This window comes from Semicossyphus pulcher, unplaced genomic scaffold, assembly GCF_022749685.1.
Source record: "Semicossyphus pulcher isolate SPU_LCO1_2020_fin unplaced genomic scaffold, fSemPul1.0.p SCAF_3, whole genome shotgun sequence".
Classification (NCBI taxonomy): Eukaryota; Metazoa; Chordata; class Actinopteri; order Labriformes; family Labridae; genus Semicossyphus; species Semicossyphus pulcher.
Window position 1 is genome coordinate 1,909,961 of NW_027211704.1, and position 10,503 is coordinate 1,920,463.

The following is a 10,503-nucleotide window of genomic DNA, read 5'->3' on the forward strand; positions in this document are numbered from 1 at the left end:
CATCTTTTAATCATAGGTAGCCCGATAACTGTGGGAGGACAGGCTGAAAAACTGAACAGCGTGTTTCAAACAAGCCAATTTAAGGGAAAATAAATGTTAGGTCACTTTCCTCTTCAGACTGTTTGCTTCATCTGAGCGTCGAGTTTGTTTCTTCTTCTTTGGATTTTCACTTCTTGTTGAAGTTGTATCTGTAGTCATCCATCTTTTCTTTGTTTGTTCAGCCATAGTAGATTACTGTTTACTCACAACACTTGCAGAGAGCGGAAAAGCAGCCGCTTAGCTCCGCCTACCCTCTCTGGCAGACCAACCACTGCTGGCTGATGGGAAACGCGTCACTAACTGGGCGCCGCCACAGACACCCAGCCCATAATAATACTATATACTGCAGATGCAAAGGCTTTCATCAGTGGGCCACAGGCTCAATCACCATTGAGTTACCTCATTCAGAGAGAGAGAGAGACTTACAGACATTTATTTACATGAAAATCTTTGAGATTATTACTTTAAGGTATCATCATCATCAGCATCCACCTCTTTCTCGATGCATGTGGAAATTTAGTAAGTGGACCTCTGAGACTCTGAGAATTTTAGCCCCTTCACCCTACATGTTTGCATGTTCTCCCCGTGCGTGCGTGGGTTCCCACTGAGCACTCCGGCCTTCTCCCACAGTCCAAAGACATGCTCGTTAGGTTCATGGTCGGTTCTAAAATACCTCCATAGGCGTGAATGTGAGCGTGAAAAGGTGTACCCCCGCCTCTCACCCAATGACAGCTGGGATAGGCTCCAGCCCCCTGTGACCCCCCTGTATGGATGGAGGGATGGATGGATGGATGGATGGATGGATGGATGGAGGGATTTATGGGAACTGTGTTGCCTTTAAAAACTCCCATTTGGTGGAGGCAGACAGAAAGAGAAGAAACTTAACTGACATTTTGTAACAATGTGCCGATATAAGCTCTTTGAAACTTACTGAAGGTTGGAAGATTCAGTTCATGGCAAAGCAAAGGCCACATTATGTCAGAGTGGGAACTTCATGCTGAACATCTACTGGAAAAAGTACGTTGTGTGTAAAGTGGTTATTTCAAGTTTAGGTTAACAAAGAACCTGCGAGGCTGCTGGTGTAAAGGTCGGAGTTTGGTGGCCTGGAGTCTTTAATGATGAATGAATGTTATAATACTGAGCGTGAGGGAAAAGTACTTGGAAACCAGTTATATAGTTGAATAAAGTTAAAGATAAAAAGTTGTCCTTGTTTCATCATCATCATATTATGTTTGTAGGGTTCATACCATGCAGCCAGAGCTTGAGCCACTAGAGTCTAAATCTGACTGAACATTTAGATGTCGTAATTTGTTAGGGGGTTGGATGATATCATTTTCACCTCTTTGCAGTTACAAATGTAGCCAGAGAAAAACAGCTCAGTACGAGAACGTGCAACAAGGTCGATCTTTCTCCATGAACTGTTGGTATTTTGCTGCATTTGTATGATCAGAAAACGGCTCGTTAATGTCCCCTTGAAGGATTTGAATCAGTAATGCCGGTTGAGGTCAAAGGTTCCTACGCATCACAGGACTGTCTACGACACTGAAGCTGCGTGTGAAGGAGTGTCATAGATGGAAAACAGGACAACCTTGCTGTTAAAGCAAAAACATCCAAACCAAAGGTTAGCTTTCAGTATCAGGTGTTACCTTCAAGCCTCCTCGTGTGGAATGAGCTGTGTCTGAGTAATAAATGAAAGGTTGTTTGCATGCTTGTACTCCAGACAAGTTGTTACATACACTGGGCTGAATGAATGCAGTGAAAGGTAAAGGTTGGCACCACTTCACAGACTATATGAAGGACACATAAGGAACTGATTATTTCATAGATATTTCTGAATCGACCAGCCTGACCAAGTCCTTCCTGATTAACTATAAATCAACAACCAAGTCGAACAAAACACAGCTATGTAAGCTGCAAGGGTGCCAGTCTCTCCCTCTGCTCTGCCATTGCCACCTCTGCCCTGCACCTGTACTGCGCCGCCCCAGCATCCACCTGCAGGCTCCGTCCAGGCGGGTTTAAGATTTGATCTCATCACTCAGATTTCTGCATGTAGCCTCATAATTTCATCGATTTAAAACATTACAGTGGATTTATTGTTTGCTCAGTGGGTGTTTAAAGTTATAATAAGTAGGATTTTTCCTTGCATTTTGTCAGCAACACATTCAAGCTGTTTTCTTTTTAAAAATTGAGCAACGAGTAAATCTGTAGCCTTCCTATTATGAGCTAACCGAGCTAATATCATTTCCATTAAAACAAGCTAACCTAGCTTTTTACTCACATTAAATGGAAACATTTCCTCTGATGGACACAGTGAACGGGACCGCAGGAATCGTGAGGACATTTAATTTTCCGTTCACCTTCTTTAAACAGCGCCGTATCCCGTTGTGTGTTCAGCTTAATGTTCACTTCAGGTGCCGTCTTCACTTTTGTAGATCTCTCTGTCGTAGTGACAGTTTTTTGCGTCTTTTAACATTTATTCCTTTTCTCTGCTGTTTTCTTTTTGTCCCACCGTAAACAAACTGACGTTACATTTACTGGCTTCTCCCGGCGGATTGATATGATTACAGTTAGGCCTCTGGATTGTGTGATTAGAGCTGCATCCCTAGCAACAGTCTGCTATAGAGAAATAACAGACCTCGGAATGCCGTAATTAACCAATCAGAATCAAGTATTTAACACAGCCGAGTAAAAAAAAGTTATATTGCATGAGACTGTGAAGGTTAAAGTAATTTTGCACATGGTACTAATGTTTATTAATAGGCCGTAGTAATAAAGTAATAAGTAATTATGACTTGTATTAATCATAGTTGATGTGACAGATGTTTATAAAGTAATAATTGCATAATAAATCTCTATTATAGAATCTTCTGCTCTAATCTGTTGTAATTATCATAATGAAGTCTTTCCTGACTCCGTCCTCTCTCCTCACAATTGTTCCCAAAGAACCACTTTCATTAGATGTCACATTACATCTTACATCTTTATCCTCGCCTGCCCCACTGGTCCTAATTTTCCTTCAAATTTGTCGGCGACCTCAGGTGTGAGTTTCTGACTGAGCGGATCACTGGGCCTTTTCTCCCTCCAGTCCACAGTGGCAGGCTCACTTATCCTCAACTGACCATCCATCCCTGGCGCCCCGATTTCCCACAGACACTTTGGGCTCCTTTAACATGCTGGTCACTTCCCACTGGATTTGACTGATCCCCATCTACTGGACCGGAGATACAGAGAATAGACACACACACACACACACACACACACAGATGCGGGCTACAGACAGGAATGCACACACACATTCATATAGACAGAACAAGAGAGGGACAGATAACAAACAGTCCGACTGGATGGGGGAGAGGATGTACTGGGCTGATTGACTGATCTGCTTTCAGTCCGCCAGAGACTCTGCTGATACAGGGAAGAATACAGAGACACAGAGAGATGATATGGAGGGAGAATGGGCCAGATTTGATATGAAGTGAATGCAGTAGTTGGATTGAACCTCATCTCCGCTGGAACAGTGAATGTGATAGTGAGAGAGATATACAGGCAGGCAGACAGGAAGAGGAAAATCAAGAGAAAAAGAGAGGAAAGGGAACATAGCAAAAGGGAGAGGATGTGAATCGAGGTCAAAAAACTACAAGAATGAAAGTGCGGCTGATATATTTCAGCTGATCCAGGTTTCACACTCAGCTCTACATTGTCAAACTTCATACTTTGTCATCCTCAGCTTTAGTTTGGATGTGATGATCGAGGAAGAACATTCTGACAAGGGAAAAATGTTCACTTTTTTCTGGCAGAAACATTTGTTTTACTTCGATGGCTTATATCTGAATCTATAAAAAGATACTGTGACAATAACTGTCTAACACCAGCACTCCATCTGTTGCAGCAAATCTAGATGTAACTTTTTTATTGAGTGATGTGATTAATACAACGCCTCCACTGCAGCAGGCTTCATTTCTCTTACATTTGAGAGGAATTTATGCTTTTTGCAATTAAGATTTACACAGCAGCTGCTTGGTTTGAGCTGCAGACTCACTCAGCATTTTGCAGAGTCATCCACATGATCCCACTGATGATTGTCTATCTAGGAAAATCTAATCGAACAAGAAATGAAGAGTTAAAGTGATGATCTCGGAGATTTTCATGTAAATAAATGTCTGTTAAGTCTCTATCTATCGCTGAATGAGGTAACACAATGGCGACTGAGCCGATGGTCCGCTGATGAAAGCCTTTGCATTTACAGTATATAGTATTATTATGGGCTGGGTGTCTGTGGCGGCGCCCAGTTAGTGACGCGTTTTCCATCAGCCAGCAGTGGTTGGTCTGCCAGAGAGGGTAGGCGGAGCTAAGCGGCTGCTTTTCCGCTCTCTGCAAGTGTTGCGAGTAAACAGTAATCTACTATGGCTGAACAAACAAAGAAAAGATGGATGACTACAGATACAACTTCAACAAGAAGTGAAAATCCAAAGAAGAAGAAACAAACTCGACGCTCAGATGAAGCAAACAGTCTGAAAAGGAAAGCGACCGTCAGCCAGGAAAATCAAGAGTTACAACCGGAGCCGACCGTGGACGTCACACATGCAGCACTGTCTGGATATCTGGGAAGTGTGCTCCTGCAGTTACCATTTATCACCACAGGTGGCGCCAAAGAGAACGAAACTGAGATCTTATAGATTACCACTTTAAGTTTCAATCTTTCATACTTCCGTTCAAGAATAGAAACATGTAAATTACAAAATGACTGATGAATCAGAAACCATTTACGCTCCCAGATGGTCATTTAACAGCTTTATTAATCCCTGTGAAGCAGTTTTCCAACATGATTATGAGATACACTCAGAGTGGATAAAGATATGATCATAAGAGCAAAGTAGTAATACTTGTATGAATCCTAGATCAAAGAGAAGCAATGGATTAATAATTCAATTAATGGATTCAGAATAAATGTTAGTTCTTACCAAAAACTGTTATATTGAAAGAAAAATGTTTAGCTCATCAGTCTTTGACCCAGTGGCCTCTGAGTCGTGGCCCTTTGCTGCATGTCATTCCCACTCACTTCCCATATTTCTGATGCTATACACTGCCCTATCAATAAAGGCAAATGCCCCCCCAAAATGTAAATATACCACTTTATGAGTAATTTTATAATCCTAAACATGGCTACCTTTCAGTCTTCTGCAGTGTAACTAGATAACGATCTTCACGAGTGAACTAGCATCCAGAAAGAGCTTTAGAAGCTTTAGAGTCTGGTTACATGTCAGACAGACAACCTGTTGTTTTAATTGGTGCTTAATTGCAGCGTGGGCAGTACATTAATAACTTATTACCTTGGCCCTCTCTTGAGGAGCTGGTCGGGCAACCTCTCCCAGGGAACATGTCATCGCATCAAAACTTTGATTAAGGCCGAGGGAGCAGCACCGACCCTGATCACATTTTTGTTCGGCTTCCAGCCTGATTTAAATGTAAATTCATTTTTTATTCCAGCTCCTCCCATCTCGACAGGGTCTTGTAATGGGAGCAGGGAGAGGGAGTTGAAGGGAAGAAAGCCTTTCTGCCCAGGTAAGCATATTTAGTTTGTAAGTGTGTGAATCTAAACTAATTTGAATAACTGTGTGAAAGCCAATTTGGTTTTAATTGAGCTCTGCTCTTCTGAACACCTGCAACACGATTAGTGACTGACATTAAGTTGTTTTGCTGCATTGGGCCTCGAAGTGCTGCTCCTCCCGCTTCATAACTCTGGATTTACCTCCAAATTTTTAATACAACACCATATGTGCCTTGCAGAATGTGCAATGAGTTTGGCTTGCAGTTTCACAGAGCAGCAGTGAAATATGGCCAAGAAAGGGAAATAATACCCGGGCTAATCCATTCTACTCTCCCATGCCTGAGTGCTGTGACAAAGGTGGTTTATTACTATTACCATCAGTGTATGATTATCAATATGTATTAGGGCATCTCACCATCCTGCCGAGCCCCAACAGGCCACGACAGCCCTAAAACAAAGTGTGTTTCTGCTCCATCTGGGGAAAACAAAGATGCACGCCCCCCTGGTGCCGGCCCAGCACAGCTTCTGCCAGAGAAGTTGAATGTTGTTGATATTTGTGTGAGCTCAGACCAGCACACACTCTGTCCTGGCTGCTGTAAGCTTTTTGTAAGCCTGTGTGGCCCCATGATTTGTGCACCACCAAGCCCATTGATCCACTCCTGCTCAGAACTACAGTATTACTGCTGGCGAGCCACCCTGCTGTAATGCCATGAGAGTGATATACACTGACGTAGCAAAGCTCAGAACGCCCTCTGCTGACCTTTTTCATCCTGGCAAACACACAAACACATGAAGCAGTCTCTGGTGCTGGCGTGTTTTATCCTGCTCGATGGTCAACTCTAACTTAAACATTTCCTGTCTTTGCCCAAACGTGAGCAAGGAGTGGGACTGCTAATTTGAGCCACCATCCCTTTCTGATGCAATTTTCATGAAACCAGGATGTATCCACAGCGACATCACCTATTGTTTTGCTAAGTCCCTCAAGTTCTTGTTTTGGTTGCCACAGTGTTGGCTCTCTGGACCCAGACGTGACTATATTTGGACGAGAGGGTGGCGCTGGAGAGGAGCGAGGCATTGGCAAATTTTAAGGCCAAGTTATCAAAGCTATAAAGTTTATATCTTTGGCTACACTAAGCTAGTTAGCAAGCCAGGTGAGTGCATACAAGCGTACAATAAACAGCACAGCAGGTTGTATTATTTTATATAGTGTTTTTCTTTTTGGACGTCCTGGCAGAGGCTTGATGCCGCGATGCTCAGGAGTTTGTTTGTGAGCTCTGTATGACCATGCTGTGGCATTTTCATTGTTGAAAAGAGAGGGCCTTGTTTTTACTGTGATTTATGACTGCATGTATCCAAAGAACACCAAAAGCCGACACTTTTTTTTAGTCCAGGAAGCACTCCTTTCTTTCTTCCATTTTGGAAGCCATATTATTTGTCCAGTACTTGAAAAAAATCACCAAAAGGCACCAGCACAACAAACGTTACCGGAAGGTGAAGATCAGAAACTTTGCATTTGCAGTATTACAGACTGAGAGTCTGTGACGACATTCAAGGAAAAAATCCCAAGCAGCGCCCTGTTAGTGACGCGTTTCCATCAGCCAGCAGTGGTTGGTCTGCCAGAGAGGGTAGGCGGAGCTAAGCGGCTGCTTTTCCGCTCTCTGCAAGTGTTGCGAGTAAACAGTAATCTACTATGGCTGAACAAACAAAGAAAAGATGGATGACTACAGATACAACTTCAACAAGAAGTGAACATCCAAAGAAGAAGAAACAAACTCGACGCTCAGATGAAGCAAACAGTCTGAAAAGGAAAGCGACCGTCAGCCAGGAAAATCAAGAGTTACAGCCGGAGCCGACCGTGGACGTCTGGTTATCTTGGATGTATGCGCCTGCAATTGCCTTTCACGCCACAAGGTGCCGCCAAATACAATGAAACTGAGAACTTTGAGCTGATCAGTTTAAGATTCAATGTAATTTAAACGGGTGAGTTATATAAAGTTGTTATGATTGGAGAAACTGGCTGTAGTTCCCAAAAACGTCTATAATATATAAGTCTATAAGCACGTTTTATTCGACTGTAAAGTTGCTCATTTCAGTATGAGGCCAAACAAGGATTGACTCACTTTTGGAGCAAGTCTCAAGTGGCCACTCAAGGAACTGCAGTTTTGATTTATCAGCCTGGGAGGTTGCTGCTTGGTGAAGCATAAAATGCTAACATTAGCTGTTCTTCATGTGGATGTAACATCTTAATGATCACAATTAAAAGAATCATGATGGCGTGTTTTCACATATAAAGTCCTACAGAAACATGCTTAAACAAAAACCTGGCTGTGTTTTTACATTAGACTGCTGCACTCTTCAGTGGAGTTCATGTGAGGTAAACCCTCTTAGAGAGACACGACATCCAGACATGATCACTACTGTCGGTACTCTGTAAACCTTAACCTGCCTGGCTGCTCCTGTCCCAGCAGGGAGGACACACCATTGTGTTATTCACAATTTGATGCTTTTTTGGGGGTATTATCCTCATTTCTTTGCTTATTCATGACAATGCGAGGCTTAAGAAAAGTTATAGCTTATATTTCCTTATTTAAAGATATTATGGGTAAAATTGTGTGACAAATGTTAATGCTATGCTTGTTTATAATTCAATGTGGCAAAGGCATCATTCCCACCCTCTGTGCAAGTTACTGAGGTGGGAACAAAACAGTGAACGCCTGCAGTTAAATGTCTCTTTTGTTACTTATAAGCAGCTGACATCCTTACGTGTGCTGTTTAGGTTAATGTACCGCTGTGCTGAAGATTTTTAAACATGCCATGCCGAATATCATCAACCAACGACAGGGGTTTTAAAAGCATACAATCTTGTAATATTTGTTTACTGCTGACTGCGTGGGAAGCCATGTTAATGAGGCGTCATGCCAGGCGCTGGGCTATGAGAAAACATACTCTTAACTTTGGAGTACTATTATGCAAAGACGTAAAAAAAACACCTAAAAGTCACTTGTGTTTTTTTAAACGCACAATAACTTCATACATTTGTGCGATCAGCTAATTGTACACTTATCCTTGGCTTCATAAATTGGCGTCGCACTCTCCTGCATTTTCTCTTTCTCTAAAATCATGTTTGACTTTCATAAAGAAGTAGACTACGTGGGATTTTTCTGCACTTAACATTTTGCTATTTAAAACAAATACAGGACATTCTATGAGTCACATGCCAGCAGCTCCGATTACCCTCAGAAGTTGGAAGGTATGCAAGGTGAAATAAAATGTATTCTGCAAGCCAATAATAGGGAAGACATTAAGTGGGGTCAAAGAGTCGTGAAATAATAAAGGGTTGTTTCAGTTTGAATACATTTACACAGAATGGGGCCAAAAATTAGTTCAAGCACTCCTTTTACTTTCATACCTTCAAGTGGCAGAATGGTGTGGCTAATATTTAGAGGCCTCCAGCAGTGAATTATTATAAGTCCGTGGTTCTGGAGTCCTAGACCTTTATTTGAAGATTTTTTGCTGGGGCCTCTTTCTCTCTGTTTCCTGGATAAACTGAGTGGAAATGTTCTGCGCTTTGAGCACAGAGTGAGCTGTGAGAATGAATTTGGACAGCTGTAAAGGCACAGATAGTTTCATTGTGCCGCGACAGCAAAACGGGATCCAGGAGAAAGGCCATTGAAAAGCCCTCAGTCAGAGCTTTTGGTGACAGAACGGCGCCCATGCTGACAGAGACCGGGCCCTCACCTGATCACCACTGCAGCACCATCTTAAAATGCTTAGGTGACACTCGGCACTCATTAGACTGCGGACTGTACCATGGCTTTCAGGGGAGCACGCTTTTTTGGGAGAAGACTTACCCATGCTTCAAAGAAAGGGCTGACAGTGACTCTTATTGCAGAGAAACATTTATAGCACAAACATGTAAAATCCTACTTTATCTATGTCAGCTGATATATATTTTTAATGACAACATCAAAACCCCCACATGAATATCCTAAACATCACAGTGTGATGTAATCCAGCCAAGTGAAGCGGCTCTGCATGTTGACTACAACGAAAGTTACTTGTAGGTGATGGTCCTGCTCACAGATGTTTCGGGAATATCAACGTTTTTCGAGTTTAAGTGAGTAAAGTTTCTGATATTTTGCCACCAGGCTTCAATGATGTTGTCATGAATGGCATGCATACTGGTATCTTTATTACAGTGAATTAGTGATGACTCATGCTTCTGCATGAATCATTTATCAGTAGCTTCAGGCATTATGATGGAATTAAAGAAAAACAGAAACGTATGGCACTAAAAAAACAAATATTTCAAGCACCCCTTATGATTTAAAAATATCTGTTTTTTAAGGGAGCCTAAGTTTTCTGAAGAGGAGCGAAACTACCCCTGGTTCCCATTTAGTTTCCAAACTTTTCACACAATTCAAAACGACTTTCTGCTGGAGAGATTGATGTTTTTCTTAGAATTTTTTGTTTCATTTAAATTGGACCATCGCTCTTTGTTCTGACCAAGTTTGATAGCCCCAGTGCTGATGAAAACAGTTTTGCAGTGGCAAGATGAAATATAAGTTCTTAAACATTACAACTACAACTGGACATCATATTTTGTTTACGGAACTAAATTTTCATGACAAAAGTTCTGTTGGCAATCTGTCCCTTACTACATTCAAAGTTGTCTTAAATGTTAAGTTTGTTAAGTCAGCTAGCTAGTTAGTTGGAGGAGAGTTGGTTTACTTTGCTAATGTTACACTTTATTCTCAACAGATGTTTTTCCTCTGTTATGTTTCATTTTGAAACTGTTAGTTGGAGCTTAAAAAATGACCTAAAGGTCAGGGCGACTGTTAATGAAACAGTTAATCTGATTAGGGGCTCACGCGGTCCCAACAGGCTACCTAAACTGTTGGTAGATGCAGTGGTAC